This window comes from Pinus tabuliformis, chromosome J, assembly GCF_031772625.1.
Source record: "Pinus tabuliformis cultivar Carrire ecotype Pingquan chromosome J, CPIR1, whole genome shotgun sequence".
Taxonomy (NCBI): domain Eukaryota; kingdom Viridiplantae; phylum Streptophyta; class Pinopsida; order Pinales; family Pinaceae; genus Pinus; species Pinus tabuliformis.
Window position 1 is genome coordinate 652,364,239 of NC_142295.1, and position 17,687 is coordinate 652,381,925.

Consider the following 17,687-nt stretch of genomic DNA (forward strand, 5'->3'; position numbering starts at 1 on the left):
GGACTAGACCCTTCATCACCTATTTTGGTGAATGAATATTCCTAATTTTCCTTACATTTTGTTAAGGGCACTATGGTCTATAGTATTTGGAGAATTATGAATTTGTTAGTGCTTGCAATGTTGCACAATCACAAAATATTTTAGCTTCTTTATTGGGAAACCCATGACCACTCCAGTTCTTGAGTACCATCTTTCATTCTTGTAGAATATTCTTTCTTTAATGCAAATCCAATGAAAATAGAAGCACAATGGGTAAATCTGATTACTCAATTTTTATTGTCAATATATTAGTAGTTACAAGGACAAGTCTGCAATGCAGTTTCATAGTTATCTGTTTAGAATAAATTCTATAGAATATTCAATCTGTTAGCAATGGTACAATTAAATTTTTTTAGACTATTATTTACATAAGCTAAAATTGAATGCATATAAGCTTGTATTTAAAGCAAATTTGGTTTCCAATATGATTTTTGTATCTTCCCAAGATGTATAACAATAATGACCACACTAGAGAGAAACTAGTACAACGCTGACTAACCACGAGAGAAGATAATCAAGTGAATTAATATATATTTCCTCAATGAACAATTGTTCCTATTCTTTTAGTTTGTGATCTTCTCATTGTTTCTATTAGGGAAAGGTTATCCATCACTTCTTTAACATTATGACATATGTCCTGAGATCTTTTCAAAAATGAAGTGGACCACCTCTTTTTTTGTTTTTTGGTTCCTTATGAGTCTCCTCAATTGTCTGTAATTGCTCATTGGTTAATCACTTTAATCAAATCTATTTGTGAAAACACATATTTTTTATATTTGCAATTGTATGCCAGAGGATAAAATGGGTTGGGATATAACTTACACTATTATTAACTTCTTACAAGGTCGGTTGAATATTGATAACATTAAAGTTTTAAATGTATATCATAAATGAAGCCTCACTTATGAGACGTTGGTTTGACCTAAAGTACACATTTATAAAATGTCTTTTTGTTTGGATCATCCAATGTTTTCTCCATGAAATATGTCCTGGCTATTATATTGGTCACACCATGCTTTACCAAGCAACCAGGCCTTTGTTTATGTTGAATATTTAAATAACTTAGAATGATGACAATTTGTTATGTTCTACTTCAATTAACCTTGTTGTAGGGATCACAAACTTAACTTCAATACAATGGAATTACCCATAAGTGTTATTCAAATGACAATAACTACTAGGATGTTGGATAGCAAAGGAAGAACATATTGGCTTGAAGCTAGGGATGCTTTGATTTTTCTGCTCATTGTTTTATAATCAAAGTGTTGGTATGTGCACGGTGTTGTTTTTTTGAAAATCTAATTAGACCAGGAGATTTGCTTGGCCACACATGGTTGTTTGTATAGTGGAAAGGTGCATTCAATTTGTAAGGTCATTAATAAGTTATCATGGACGTAAGAATATTACTTTGTCAAACATGGTGGTTTGTTTAAGTGGAAAGCCACAATGAGTTTGAAAGGTCACTGAGAAGCTATTGTGGAGATGAGAAGTCTTTGTCAAGAATACATTCGGATCCTTGTTCGAATGTGTTCCGTGAAGTGATTTTGTATGGATTTCAACTTTCTTGAAAGTGAAGGTAGGATGGATATTGGATTTTTAGTTTCATCAAATTCTTGTTAACTTTGAGGCAAGAGAGATTATCTCAAGTAGTAGCTTTCTAGTTAAGCTAGAACTTACATAATTAATGCTTGAAGTTGAAGAAAGAACCAATTAATAGGCATCTTATCCATTATAGTTAAACAACCATAGAAACTTAACAAATATGTTTTTCAACATTTTCTTCCCTTATCCACCAACGTTGCATGAAACTCTTCATCTCTAAATTCCCTGCACCTAGTACATCTATCACTAAGACCAAAGAGACCATTTTTCTAAAAACTATCAAATGATGGTCACATTGATAGGGTATCATGTACGCAATAGTATTGCTATCAAGGTCAACATCTATTCATTGTTATCAAACATGGAATAATTAAACTTGCATTAGCAAGTCTCCTCTCAGCAAACTTAGATGGTCATTATAGTAGAAAATGTTTCATCATATATGCACTAGTTGTTTTTTATGATAATTTCAAAAAGAAACCTAGATGGCAGAAGAAGGATTTTCTTAAATTTTTTATGCCTTTTAATTTTTGTCTAAATACTCTTAGATTTAAAATATAAATATCTATATATATATATAAATGGTTAATTCATGTTTGACTTAAAGGGCTAGCTATTCATCAAGAGACCATAACTCTCTATCAATCACATCCCGACCAATCAATATATATCTTGCACTTCACTAGTAGAACATGAAATGGTTTAGCACAACCTAAATAGTCCAACTTGCCCGACAAAGAGTACCCCTCCCTGCATTTCTTGTTGTGGTAAATGGTGTGTATTAATTTTATATATTGTTACTTGTAAAGTTACACAAATTTTAGCTACCAAATTCAACTTCCATATATAATAATATGCGTGCCTGATAATGCAACGTGATCTCAATTGTTATTATGTTAAATGGAGCATTAATTTTATTTATGGAAGGTAATATATTGAAACAAAATAGTTTTTCCTTTATAATTTTCTTTTTAATTATAGGTAGTCACTTCATGTTTTATTTTTATATTTATTTTCTTTTATAAAGATAAGTTGAATGTATAAAATTAATAAAACATACCTTTCTACCTAGTCTATGATGTGGGAATATAACCTTGAGTTTCTACGGTGTGTTATGGCAAGTTAATTGTTTTGTAAATTAATGCAAGTCATGCGTATTTTAAAGAGGTTGTATTCAAATTAATTATGTGATTTACAAAGGAATTGTATCTCAATTAATACTATTATGGTTGCACTTCTTAAGATAGGTATCTTTTAGATGACTGCATCACAAAAATATTGGAAGTTTGAGATAATATTGAAGTGTTTAAGGATAGAAAGTCAACATCTTCCATAAATAGGTTTTTCTATCCTAGAGAGATACTACTCATTAAGGTCTATAAACACCAAACAACGAAAAAATTTCCATGTTCCTTCATGTTAAGATAAGATTACATGTTTTTTTGGTACGATGATTACTAAATAACAACTTAACAATGTCGATGAGATTTGAAAATAACATCTACTCGTTGGAAATATTGAGGGGGGCGGGGTGAATCAATATTTAGCTAATAAACAATTTTCACCACTTTAAATAGGTAATGCCAAGCTACAAATGAGACAAAATATTTAATATGTAAACTTTTGTAATCAATAAACTCTTGAACAGCACCAAATCTTGTTACAATTGATTGTACATTGGCACCAACCTACTGAATTACAATTTTACAAGCACCGACCTATTGAAAACACAAACCTTCTAGACTTCATAGGCACTGGCCTATAGGAGACACTAATCTCTTAGATTAAGCACCAACTCAGAAATTTCTTTGTAGGCACTGACCTATAGGAGACTCCAATCCCCTAAGTTGAGCACCAATTCAAAAATTATTAAACTCTGATCGGCACTCATAGTCCTTGGTACACTCCTTGAATATCCTTACAACTTGGTCTTTAAGTCTTCACTTGGATTTGGCCTTTACTTGGTCCCACTATTATGTACTCTTCTATATCTTCTCTATGGTATGCACTCTTCTCAGTCTGCTCCTCAGATTGTTCACCTAGATCCACCCTTCAAATTTTACATGATGCTCCTATGTCTTCTTAATAGATCTTCTCTTTCACCCTTGACCTCCTTTATCAACACCTCTGCCTCAAGATCCTCTAAAATTCATACGATAGACATATAACAATGAAACCCTCGGGTTTTCACCTTCAAACTTGATCACAACCACTTGTCCCACACTTTCCATGCCCTAGTCCTTGGCTCAAACCATTCAAGCTTCACTTCACTATTACACCTAAGGTTATTGTAGATATTGAATTTATAAGACTTTCCCAACCTTAGAATGCTTGAAGATTCCTCACAAAGAACTGCCTCTTATCCTCTTCCCCTTATTCTCTTTGTACCTATACACACAATATGGGCTTGCTCTTTATTCTCTTCCTTTCATATTCCTGACAACAAATCACACCTCTGCTCTTTGGCTTGTACAAGACTTACTCCATTGACTAGCTACTTTTAAATATTTTTAACAATCAAGTATACCTCCACTTTCAATGTAACTTTATTTTTGGAATTCGGGATTGCTTAGAATGTAGCCTATAAATAGGCCTCCAAACCCTTAAAGGTTTGTTCAATTTGAAATTAAAAATAAACTTCTTGAAAGGCTACCTCAACGTCCACTAATCCATGTGGCCTAGAAAAGTAGTGACTGTGATCTATCTATAACATAAAGTATTCACAAGTGAGCTATTTCATCTCTTTAAGATAGTCTACAGGCCTGCGGTTTAGATAAGTAAGAATTCAACCTTCCAAAAATATCATAGATATGCAACTATTGTGGTTTGGGGCTCAACCTACTCAACAATTGTAATGTTCAACAGGTCTGTAATTTCAACAATTGTAATGAATTCAAAATGTTTGTAATTTCAACAATCCATGACTCAGATAGGGCTTACAACCTATCCCTTGAATGTGCATGTCATACTCCAAAAGTAGGGAAATAAAATTTAGTACAATTGCAACCCTTGTATAGAAGAAAAACTCTCTTATATCACCGAATATTACCATATAGAAGTACCAAAATAATTCCCTGTAATAGCTCAAATTTGGAAAAATTCTCCACATTCTTCTCTTAACTGGTAGACTCATTCAATTTCATACCGCAGGACATGTTAGTGTCAGTATTTGCATAATTCCGTTAGGGATCAAATTTTCTCTTTGCATTTTCATTTTAGGGGTCCCATACTGAAATTTTTACATCATTTCATTAGGTCATGTCAAACTGATCCACTGATGGTTGTCTTCTCTTCAGAAAATCTAATTTCTCCCTCATAAAGTATACTTGCTGACCCATCATTAGGTTGTCTTCAATCATGGTTTCATGGTCAAAATGCAATCATGTTTTCATTAGGTCATAAGGCATGTTTTCATTAGGTCTTAGGGTTTCATTTCCAAGGTCAAGGGCATGATTTAAATGTGTAAATAAAAGGCAGCAAGGGTACAAGGATGATAAATAAATAAAGAATTATGGCTAGGAAGTCATAGTCACTATATAATTATCTTTCTAACTAATGTAATTTTCACCTCAAAAAACATGTTTTTGAGGTGAAAACAGAGTATTTTGAGTTAATTTGTATTTCTTATGTAATTTTAAGTCACTTTATGTAATAAATGATCCCGGCTGCACCAATGCATCTCTCCTTGCTACAAGACAAAGAAACACTGCAAAAATCAGTTCAAATTGAGCATCATCCACCTGAAAAGGAACAAAGAAGGAAATGCATTAAAAACAGAGATTTGAAAAAGGTCAAGAAACATTAGAAAGTGGGTTTTTCTAGTGAAAAATCAAAATCTACTCCTATATAAGGTGTCACATTTCATTTTCAAGTTCATCATTCTCATTTGGCAAAGAAGGAGTCAAAAAGTGAAGAAAAGAGGAGAGGTTGAGTGAGTTTTGGGCCAAGGAGAAGTGGCGCTGCACTTCTAGAGTTTGGCGCTCTGCGTTTTAGGCAATGGAGGTGGCATTGCACATATAAGTTGAGCGTTGTGCATAGGGTGTTTTCAGCAGTGAAAAATAACACTATGATGCGCATTGAAGAGGGCGTTGCGTGCCTGTAGCAGGTGCTGTGCATTGAGCAACAAGGACCAAAAAAGCCTCCAGCTTCATAAAAACTTCCAAAATCACCCTCTCATCCCTCAAACAAGTAAGTTCCCTCACTATACCTCATCATTGATTTGAAATTGAAGTGTTTGAAGGTAATTTACCATGACAAATGTGAAACCCTAGATTCTCCCTCAATTACACCCTAGAAACCCTAATCCCCATTATTTCTCCCACCATCTATTACTAAAGCCCTAAAACTCTCCCCTATATCACTCCATAACATTCTATACCCCCTCATCCTTCATCCCACAAGTTATATTTCAAAAAAGGACCCAAGCCCCTCTCCCTCATTTTCATGATTCATACCCTCCCCTTCATTTTCTAGCCCACCAAAATACCTCACAAGGTCATCTCCCATTCCCTCACTCCTAAATCACTCTTACTCACTCCCTTCATCCATTTTCTAGGAGTGCATAGCCTCAAAATTTGCAAACATGGACAGAGAAGACAGAGACTATGAGGAGGAGGAAAACACTAGCAGTGACAGTTCAACAGATAGACCTAGGCATCAGAGAAAACCACACAAGGGAGGCAGAATTATTAGGGAAGAGCCATCAAACCTCAGAGAGTTGCAGGCCTCTCATTTGGCTGTCACTTGTTTCAAGCATCTAGGGTGCTATGAGTTTTGTGAGCAGGTAGAGAGAGTTCAACACCACCCTGAGCTCACCAGGCTTTTTGTAGCCAATCTTCGGGACAACAAGGTGACTCTTGCTGGGGTGAAATTTACAGTTTCACCCTCCATTATTGCGGATGCAACTAGGATTCCAAATGTAGGGGAGAAGTGGTACAAGGCACATGACCTGGATGAATACTATTATGAGCCTTATATGAAACCCAGGTACAGAAATGAAGCAAAAAGGATTTTTCTTTTTAGGTTCCTTGAAGACAAGTATGCCCCCATGATGAAACTCATCATGGAATATTTCACTTGTGAGGGAAGATTTTCCAGACTGTACACCTATCACATCAAGCTTCTCATGCATTTTACCACTGTGAGGATGTTAAACCTCCCTTATTTCTTATTCAGGAATATTGAGAAGATGTCCCACTTTGTGTAGAAAAATCCATACCCTCAACAGATGAGTAGTCTTTATCATTATTCCCTGATCAAGATGATTATGCTTCATCATCTTAGCCTCATCAACATCTCTTGGGAGACATTTATTGCTCATGACATCTTCAGGGGTCCCCAAATTCCTCCACCAGTGTCTCAAGAATCAGGAGGACCTTCTAGTAGTGCTCAGGTGAAGACAGATGAGAAGGCCAAAGAGACTAGAGCTATTGAGGTGCCTGAGACCTACATGACATACCAGAGGGGCACAAGGAAATTGTTTGCAGCTGATAGGAAAGTGTTTGCTCCACAGGATGTGGAAGGGACCTTGCCTTCTTCATCAACTCATAGGCAAATGCTTGCTCCATAGGGTGTGGAAGGGGCTTTGCCTTCTTCATCAACACAGCAGGAATAGGTGCAACATCTGCACAAAGGGAAAGAAAAGATGTAGGAGGAAAGTTTTGATGATGAGGAGGAAGAGAGAGACTTTGATTTGACAGAGCATGATGAGCCAGAGTAGCATTATACTCATCATGGCATGGAAACAATTGACTTAGAGGCTCAGGATGAAGAAACAATAAAGGACATCATCATACAGGAAAAGGAGGCTCAAGTCCAAGCATTGATGGAAAATTTGGAGAGAGCCAAGTATGTCATCACATATCTGGAACAAGAGAACAAGTAGTTGAGTGACAAGCAATTCCTCATGCAGCTGGAACTTCTCAAGATAAAACAACAAGGTGACAAGGGTGAATCAACTATACAAAAGGAAGAGGCATGGGTCACTTTGACTCCTATTGAGAAGGAAATTGATGATGATAGAGAGATTTGGCTTGAAAGAGTCAATTTTTACCTAGAGAAGCTGTTGCAGAAGGCCAATAGGGACAACCAGATGATCAGGCACATGGCCTACCACTACAGGACCCGAAACAAAATTTGCAACATGAGGGTCAAACAGATGAAAGCTAGGCTAAAGTAGGCTCTAAAGGGAAAAAAAGAGGAGGAAAGGCTTAGGTTGCTTTCTGAAGCTTCCTTAGCTCATCAAGATGCTTGATGATGGTGTTTCTCACCAATTTTTGTCAGGTTTTGAGGAGATTTTGTTTTTTGCAAATTTTGGAAACTGCACACACAGAAAATCTTGCTCAACGCGCAGCACCACCGGCACTGCGCTTTTCCTAAGGGCACCCAATGGACAAATGGGTTGCATTTTTGGATTCAGAGGGATGAGTACATGAACCCTATGGATTTGCTAAATTTTTGGGGAAGAACTGGTCCACCAAAAAGTCAAAAAACACCCTAAAAATGACCTTTCTACCACTTTTTGGACACACAAAATCAGTCTTGGGAGAATCAACTTTTGAGGGGCCAAATGAGCTTTAAATGAATAAATTCCAAGTGTTTTGGAAATTAGACTTGAATATATTTCCAATGAGTTATCATGAGATCAATCTGGATGCCAGGAAGGCCTCCAAAAGGGACCTAAAAGTGGCACTGCACATTGGACCAATGGCGCTGCGCGTAGGGCAAATTTTGCAGAGATGACTATTTTTCTATGTTTTGACAATGATGTTGGATTTTCTCTCATGGAGGATGTTTTACTCATGTAAATTATGATTTGGCTTGTAAATAATATGGATAATTAGTAGTAGAGGCTAGATTCATTAGATTAAAAGTCATTTTGAGAACAAATGAATCAGTTTTCTCACTTTTAGAGGCAAGTTGTTAGGATGCCTAAATTCCAGTTTCTTGTTCAGTGTTGGTTAGATTAGCTCCTCATATTACGGATTCAACCCCTGAGGATAGGAGGAGGTTGAAACAATTCCTATATCTTCTTCTTCCTTCTCATTGTAAATGGTTGGACTCAGTTAGATGCTTATGCCTTGATTGTACATCATTTTGTAGCAGTTTAGCAGGAGATTAATAAAAATTGCAGCTATTTCTTTGGGATCGATGTGGTATGGATTTTAGTTAAGTTTCTTCTCTTGTGATCATATGTTAATATGTTTTATTTACTTCATTAATAATTTCATTGCTTCTAAGTGAATGTTTTAAAGTTGATAGGTAGAATTCATAACATCACTGCTTTTCTTTAGGGAAATATTCACCATTATATGTTTTCTACAGTCTAGGAAGGATCCATGGTAATTGTTAGTGCTCGAATCTGGCTCAGGCTGAAGAAGGAAAAACTTGAGGCAACATCAAACCAAGCTCAGCCTCGTAGCTAGCCCTACGAGGACAGGAGAGGGCTCTCTCCAGTCAATCTCGATAAAATGAGCAATAGGGTGCGAGATGACTTAAAATGGGAACTGATTTTAGGCTAGTAAATAGATAAGAGAGGGTATTTTGATAAATGACTGGGTTTTCTGGGTAGCGTGCGATTAAGAACAGCATGAGCAGAGAGATTAAATCCAAGACACATATTATCTCAGGAGACAAGACAGGAAATAAATTTAGCATTCAATTTTGAAATGATATGGAATGAAAAGACTGTTAAGAGGTTGACAAGGGGAATAGATGAATCCTTATCAAATAGAAGAAAACACAGAACATGAATACCTTCCCAAGGCAGAGCAGTAAACTGGATTCTTCCCTTCTCACTTAAAAGTATTCATTTAGAAATGATTATGAAATGAAATGTGAAACATAACAAGCTACATATGAAACAAAAGAAAAGACAAATGCTAAATTCACACCACAAGAATCTCAGGAGTCAGAGCTGCATCTTTTCATTAAATCCCTGTCAAAAACTGTACAGTGAAGTTTTCCTTCACACCTCTCCCACTGTTTTCCAGAACTCTCTCTTTACAAATGATCTTTCATACAATAAATAATCTCTGCCATTAGGAAATGGATCGACCCAAAGTGGGGATTGTTTAATCATTATTGACATAAATGAACAGCCAACAATCAGTAACTGAAGCAGCGTTACATTTTGATTTCTCTGATGACCAATTAAAATGAAAAAACTGCAGCGTGGGTTCCATGAAATCGTGGCTGAAGACAGAATAGACCATCTGTTTCTATTCCTCTGTTATGACAGATGTCCTTGTTTTAAATGTAGGCGATTCGGTCTTTGACTGTTTCATCTTCACTTTGCCGTTACTTTGTTTTGATAGTTGGGTGCCTTGTGATTAGATAAAGAGGCACCGTACCATGCTCATCAACACATTAAAATCTGGTACCCTCTTTCCCATGTAAACATCCTTATTAAAGTAATCAAAACGTTACTTTTTAGTTGGAAAAATTATTATGCATCAATCTAGAAGATCTAGCTCTAAAAAAAAACGATGACGCTATCATAGAGCTTCTCCTTGCCATTGATGGAAAAGATGAAGTCCGAATGGGAAAATTTGGGTTTGAAAACATATTTGTATCCCGCTCTCAACTCACACTTCGGTTTTTCCACGTCTCGTAGGTCTGCAAGAGCGTCTGCACCTCCAGAAGTGAGGAACAAGTTTTGGGTGGGCACTCTGGACAGATCATATGCCGGAGGATACATGGAATTATACCTCTGATTGTTCTCTGCAGCTCCATAATCATATTTCCGAAACTTGTTTGCTCTATACAATTGAGCTAAATGAATTAAGTTCTTAGCTGAGGTATCCTCTGAAGTCTCATACATCCCACTTCTAGAAATGTTAAGGCATAATTTTATTCCGCATAGATTCTGAAGTCTTCAAGTACATTTAGAACATTTCCAGCAACTGCTATCGACGAAAACATATGAGAGTCATAAGCAACTGGAGCCAATAATGCCACTTTGTCCACAATATCCACTAAAAGCCCTTCACTTAAAGCAGCCAGGGCGCATTGAGCTCCCTGAGAGTGGCCGATGAGATGAACTTTTCGGTTTGTAATGTTGTGCATAGGTACATCATGTCGGGAAGGTCAAAGGCTGCCAATTCATCCGAGCTCCAATCCCAGTATGCCTTATCTAATTCTGTCAAGTATTCATGGCCATAGCTGTAACTCGTGGTGCGAGCATTCCCAATCCAAACATCATAACCTGCATCTGCCAGAACAAACGCAGGGGACACATCGGCTTGATCAGGGGGATTCACCACCCATGAGATTCCACCAGTTAAAACGCCGTGGTTAAAGAAAATGGGACTCTTTCGATTGGATTTAGATGGGAATGCCCGAGAATAGATCCTCTGAACTCCCAACCGAAAGCCATCTACAGTTGTAGTCTTGTATTCCTGGCAACCATATTTAGAATAATAAGGTTGCACGAGTGTGGCACAGAAACGGCCTGGCTCCTGCGCTCCCCTGACAAAGAGGGTATTTGAATTGAAACCAATACAGAAAAGTAAACCAAATATCATTTTCCACGCTTCCATGAATGCCCATCCACCAGAAGAACAGTGAAAGGCTGTACTTCTCACAGATGCTCTCATATCTGTCGATTTGAGGGGTTTCAAAGGCGACTTGATGCAATTTGGAACAAGTTTCGGGCCTTTGTGGGTGTGCGCCGCACGCAAAACCCAATGTGCCGCGCCCTGGGTGTGCGTCGCGCCCGTTGAACAAATGAACTGAGGGTTGGCTCTGTGTGCGCCGCGCCCTGGGTGTGCGCCGCGCCCCTGAGTATATGCACCGCGCTGCTTGCAAACACCCAGTCTGCCCTTCTAAAACGCATTTCCATCCCTCCAGACTTCAACTCGGCTTTTCTTTTGGGCATTTTGACAATTTCTTGCTTGATAATTGTGAGAAGTGCTCGAGGTCTGCAAACATTGCCTCTGAACCAGTGATGCACAATAGAATGCCTCCCAAGGACATCCAACTTCCTCGTTCTGCCCTTTTTTCAAAAAGTTGTACATGTAATATAGAGAGATTGCTCGATGTACATGTGGATTCCAGCAAATAATATTATAGAGGCCAATCGCTTTGAAACATAGTAGCCAAGTCAAAACCATTGGTTCTAACATGAATCACACTCAATGTGTGCCATGGTGTTTTAGTGCAAATAGGCCTATTATTGTAATATAAATTGAGCACTTTAACTGATTTTGACCGGCGAGCAACATGAACAGTCATCGTGACACTCTGGATAGTGTGGCTACCTGTGCATTTGACAATGTTTCAGTTGTCAGTGAACTTGGTCTCAGATTTCAGATTGTCCAACTTCATTCTTGTATAAGGCACTTCTGGACAGCTACAAGCCACACATGGTTCACTTTCAAGATAATAACCATCAAACTCCACCAAACTGCTGAGCGTGTTGTATATTCGACAATTAGGATGATTTTCCAAGAGTTCATTTTGTGAATGGAGCGTATCATAAAACAAATTTGACAATTTCTTCTTCAAAACAGAGTTTTGAAGAAGAAATATCTTTGAGCATTAATGATGATGAAACTCTTGAAATAAGAAACTTATTGAACCTCCCTCTGGCCTGCAAGCGTTATTTCACACTTCTGGAGACAAAACCCTGGACTCAAGAATTAAAATGACTCTTTTTGACCAAAATGGCATTTGATGACTGCAAATGACGAGAAATGAACCTTGGTGAATTTGATTCTGACAGAGGACTGACAAGACTGAGTCTAACATTGGCTCCAATTGGGATGGCAGCTGCCACTCCGTGGAGGTGCCAAGAACATCAGATCTCTGGGAGAGCTAGACAGTGCCTTCGTCCATTGGGCTATGGAGTCCATTATTCCGACAAACCAACATGACTCAATTTATTGACTGAAACTTGACTGAAACTGACTCAATGCAAACTGACATGACTGAAAAAAACTTGACTCTAACAAACTAACTCAAAATACTAAGAACTGAACTTAAAACTTAAAGCTTGGTGGTAGTACATGACCACCTGCATTTCTTGCAAGATAATATACCATCAAACTATATCAAAATGCCAATGTAACCAATCAAGCAGATGCCTTCTTGATTGATTCCCCTGATCAGATCTGCTGGTCAACAATACAAACTGATCACTGGGCATCCAAAAACATAGTTGACCATGATCTCCTTCATCACTGAACACTGCAATAAACACTTTCACAGCTGACTGCAACAGATTGGCCATTGGATCATGAAAAGCATGAAGATTTCCCTCCTGCTGAGGACACAAGATGTCTTTCTCCTTTGATTCTGATCTTTCTTCACACTGTACTTCAATAAGAGTATGTTCCTGGTCCTCAAAAAATTCTGAACAAGTGGATGAGCAGATTTCCTCTTCAAAGAACATTTCAAAACATGAAACATAGGAAGAAGAATCTGAAATGGAGTCCTGAATGATCTGATCTTCGGTAGTCTGAATATATTGTAGGTCATCTTCATATGATATGACAACCAAATTGTCTTTGCATTCATCAATCATGAGAAAAGAAACTTCAAATGATTCTTGAAACCCACCACTAACATCTCTATCATCTACCATAAATTCATCCAGAGGAACTTTTTTACTTGCTTGAGCAACGATCTCATCTTGCTGTTCATGAGCTGACTGGATTACCTCTTCATGAAGACTGTGTTCTGCTGACATGAGAACATTTGGATCCAAAACTCTATCTTCTTCATCCCAGATGATTTCAGCAGCAGAGTTCTCTTTCATGGGACTTAGTACAAGGTTTTCTTGGTCATCACAATCTGAATCTGAATCTGAAATAGGTGACTTGACATTATCACATTCTGGAATTAGAACTGGACTTCCTTGCATGCTGTCTTCTTCTATGGACAGATCTGAACTGACACATTTTCTTTCATCACCTTCAGCCATATGGAACTCTTCAACCTGCTGATCTATTTCATGTAATTCATGTTGACTGTCAAGATGCAGAATTCTTTCATCTTCCATCGTACTACAATCTTGATCATGCTGCAAAATTTCATGATCGTCTTTACGCTGCTGAAAGGGATTTTCATACGGAGCTTCCATGATCTCATCATCCATGAAATTATCATCTTCATAATATTTTTCAAGGCTTTAATAAAAGTAGAAGCATGTTTGCAACAGTCATGAACTAGATTTAATGATGGATAAGATTCTTGATATCTTTCAATGAACAGGGCATGAAAATCCTCTAAACAGTAAATACAAGCAGGCGGAAAACTTTCATACCAAGATTGGGCTTCACCTTCAAAAGTGGCCAGGAATATCTTCATCAAGCAATCTTACGAAAAATCAACCTTCAACTTGCGAATATGCATGTGAAATCGAACTAGATGTAAAGTGGCGTCCTTCTTACCATCATATTTAAACGTAGGCAAATTCCTTGACCAATCTACCTTCGATATTTTATTTGGAAAACCTGGGATGTCATCTCGAATCATAGGAGCATATCTTCTTGCAATCCACTCCATTTTAAAAAAAATCTCAAAGCTACTAATCCCTCTACAATGGAGTCACCATGAAGCACTGGTTGCTGGATTCTTCAGTGAAAGGAGTCGCCAGGTGAATGATTTCAGCCGTCTTCTTATGTCTGATCGTTGTTCACCATCAACAATCAGCTCTGAACTTGATAAATGTACTGGGGCCAGACAATTTTCAAGAAAACCATTTTCGTCCCCGGTATCGTCGCCACTATGTTAGCACTTGAATCTGCCTCTGGATGAAGAAGGAAAAACTCGAGGCAACATCAAACCAAGCTCAGCCTCGTAGCTAGCCCTACGAGGACAGGAGAGGGCTCTCTCCAGTCAATCTCGATAAAATGAGCAATAGGGTGCGAGATGACTTAAAATGGGAACTGATTTTAGGCTAGTAAATAGATAAGAGAGGGTATTTTGATAAATGACTGGGTTTTCTGGGCAGCGTGGGATTAAGAACAACATGAGCAGAGAGATTAAATCCGAGACACAAATTATCTCAGGAGGCAAGACAGGCAATAAATTTAGCATTCAATTTTGAAATGATATGGAATGAAAAGACTGCTAAGAGGTTGACAAGGGGAATAGATGAATCCTTATCAAACAGAAGAAAACACAGAACATGAATACCTTCCCAAGGCAGAGCAGTAAACTGGATTCTGCCCTTCTCACTTAAAAGTATTCATTTAGAAATGATTATGAAATGAAATGTGAAACATAACAAGCTACATATGAAACAAAAGAAAAGACAAATGCTAAATTCACACCACAAGAATCTCAGGAGTCAGAGCTTCATCTTTTCATTAAATCCCTGTCAAAAACTGTACAGTGAAGTTTTCCTTCACACCTCTCCCACTGTTTTCTAGAACTCTCTCTTTACAAATGATCTTTCATATGATAAATAATCTCTGCCATTAGTAAATGGATCGACCCAAAGTAGGGATTGTTTAATCATTATTGACAGAAATGAACAGCTAACAATCAGTAACTGAAGCAGCATTACATTTTGATTTCTCCGATGACCAATTAAAATGAAAACACTGCAGCATGGGTTCCATGAAATCGTGGTTGAAGATAGAATAGACCATCTATTTCTATTCCTCTGTTATGACAGATGTCCTTGTTTTAAATGTAGGCAATTCGGTCTTTGATTGTTTCATCTTCACTTTGCCGTTACTTTGTTTTGATAGTTGGGTGCCTTCTGATTAGATAAAGAGGCACAGTACCATGCTCATCAACACGTTAAAATCTGGTACCCTCTTTCCCATGTAAACATCCTTATTAAAGTAATCAAAACGTTACTTTTTAGTTGGAAAAATTATTATGCATCAATCTAGAAGATCTAGCTCTAAAAAAAAACGATGACGCTATCATAGAGCTTCTCCTTTCCATTGATGGAAAAGATGAAGTCCGAATGGGAAAATTTGGGTTTGAAAACATATTTGTATCCCGCTCTCAACTCACACTTCGGTTTTTCCATGTCTCGTAGGTCTGCAAGAGCGTCTGCACCTCCAGAAGCGAGGAACAAGTTTTGGGTGGGCACTCTGGACAGATCATATGCCGGAGGATACATGGAATTATACCTCTGATTTTTCTCTGCAGCTCCATAATCATATTTTCGAAACTTGTTTACTCTATACAATTGAGCTAAATGAATTAAGTTCTTAGCTGAGGTATCCTCTGAAGTCTCATACATCCCACTTCTAGAAATGTTAAGGCAACAGTTTATTCCGCATAGATTCTGAAGTCTTCAAGTAGATTTAGAACGTTTCCAGCAACTGCTATCAGCGAAAACATATGAGAGTCATAAGCAACTGGAGCCAATAATGCCACTTTTTCCACAATATCCACTAAAATCCCTTCACTTAAAGCAGCCAGGGCGCATTGAGCTCCCTGAGAGTGGCCGATGAGATGAACTTTTCGGTTTGTAATGTTGTGCACAGGTACATCATGTCGGGAAGGTCAAAGGCTGCCAATTCATCCGAGCTCCAATCCCAGTATGCCTTATCTAATTCTGTCAAGTATTCATGGCCATAGCTGTAACTTGTGGTGCGAGCATTCCCAATCCAAACATCATAACCTGCATCTGCCAGAACAAACGTAGGGGACACATCGGCTTGATCAGGGGGATTCACCACCCTGAGATTCCACCAGTTAAAACGTTGTGGTTAAAGAAAATGGGAGTCTTTCGATTGGATTTAGATGGGAATCCCCGAGAATAGATCCTCTGAACTCCCAACCGAAAGCCATCTACAGTTGTAGTCTTGTATTCCAGGAAACCATATTTAGAATAATAAGGTTGCATGAGTGTGTCATAGAAACGGCCTGGCTCTTGCGCTCCCCCGACAAAGAGGGTATTTGAATTGAAACCAATACATAAAATTAAGCCAAATATCATTTTCCACGCTTCCATGAATGTCCGTCCACTAGAAGAACAGTGAAAGGTTGTACTTCTCACAAATGCTATCATATCTGTCGATTTGAGGGGTTTCAAAGGAGACTTGTTGCAATTTAGAACAAATTTCGGGCCTTTGTGGGTGTGCGCCGTGCGTAAAACCCAGTGCGTCGCACCATGGGCGTGTGTCGCGCCCGTTGAACAAATAAACTGAGGGTTGGCTCTGTGTGTGCCACGCCCTGGGTGTGTGCCGTGCCCCTGAGTATATGCGTCGTGCTACTTGAAAACACCCAGTCTGCCCTTCTAAAACGCATTTCCATCCCTCCAGACTTCAACTCGGCTTTTCTTTTGGGCGTTTTGACAATTTCTTGCTTGATAATTGTGAGAAGTGCCCGAGGTCTACAAACATTGCCTCTGAACCAGTGATGCACAATAGAATGCCTCCCAAGGACATCCAACTTCCTCGTTGTGCCTTTTTTTCAAAAAGTTGTACATGTAATATAGAGAGAGTGCCCGATGTACATGTGGATTCTAGCAAATAATATTATAGAGGCCAATCGCTCTGATGCATAGTAGCCAAGTCAAAACCGTTGGTGCTAACATGAATCCCACCCAATGTGTGCCATGGTGTTGTAGTGCAAATAGGCCTATTATTGTAATATAAATTGAGCACTTTAACTGATTTTGACCGGCGAGCAACATGAACAGTCATCGTGACACTCTCGATAGTGTGGCTACCTGTGCATTTGACAATGTTTCAGTTGTCAGTGAACTTGGTCTCAGATTTCAGATTGTCCAACTTCATTCTTGTATAAGGCACTTCTGGATAGCTACAAGCCACACATGGTTTACTTTCAAGATAATAACCATCAAACTCTACCAAAATGTTGAGCGTGTTGTATATTCGACAATTAGGATGATTTTGCAAGAGTTCATTTTGTGAATGGAGCGTATCATAAAACAAATTTGACAATTTCTTCTTCAAAACAGAGTTTTGAAGAAGAAATATCTTTGAGCATTAATGATGATGAAACTCTTGAAATAAGAAACTTATTGAACCTCCCTCTGGCCTGCAAGCGTTATTTCACACTTCTAGAGACAAAACCCTGGACTCAAGAATTAAAATGACTCTTTTTGACCA

At 38.1% G+C, this 17,687-nt stretch overlaps 2 pseudogenes; both read right to left on the bottom strand.

Annotated features, from left to right (window-relative positions):
• Positions 1 to 10,114: 10,114 nt before the first annotated feature.
• On the bottom strand, positions 10,115 to 11,171 carry LOC149228595 (triacylglycerol lipase 2-like; annotated as a pseudogene).
• A 4,328-nt stretch (positions 11,172 to 15,499) lies between these two features.
• Positions 15,500 to 16,621, bottom strand: LOC149228596 (triacylglycerol lipase 2-like; annotated as a pseudogene).
• Between the last annotated feature and the right edge of the window lie 1,066 nt (positions 16,622 to 17,687).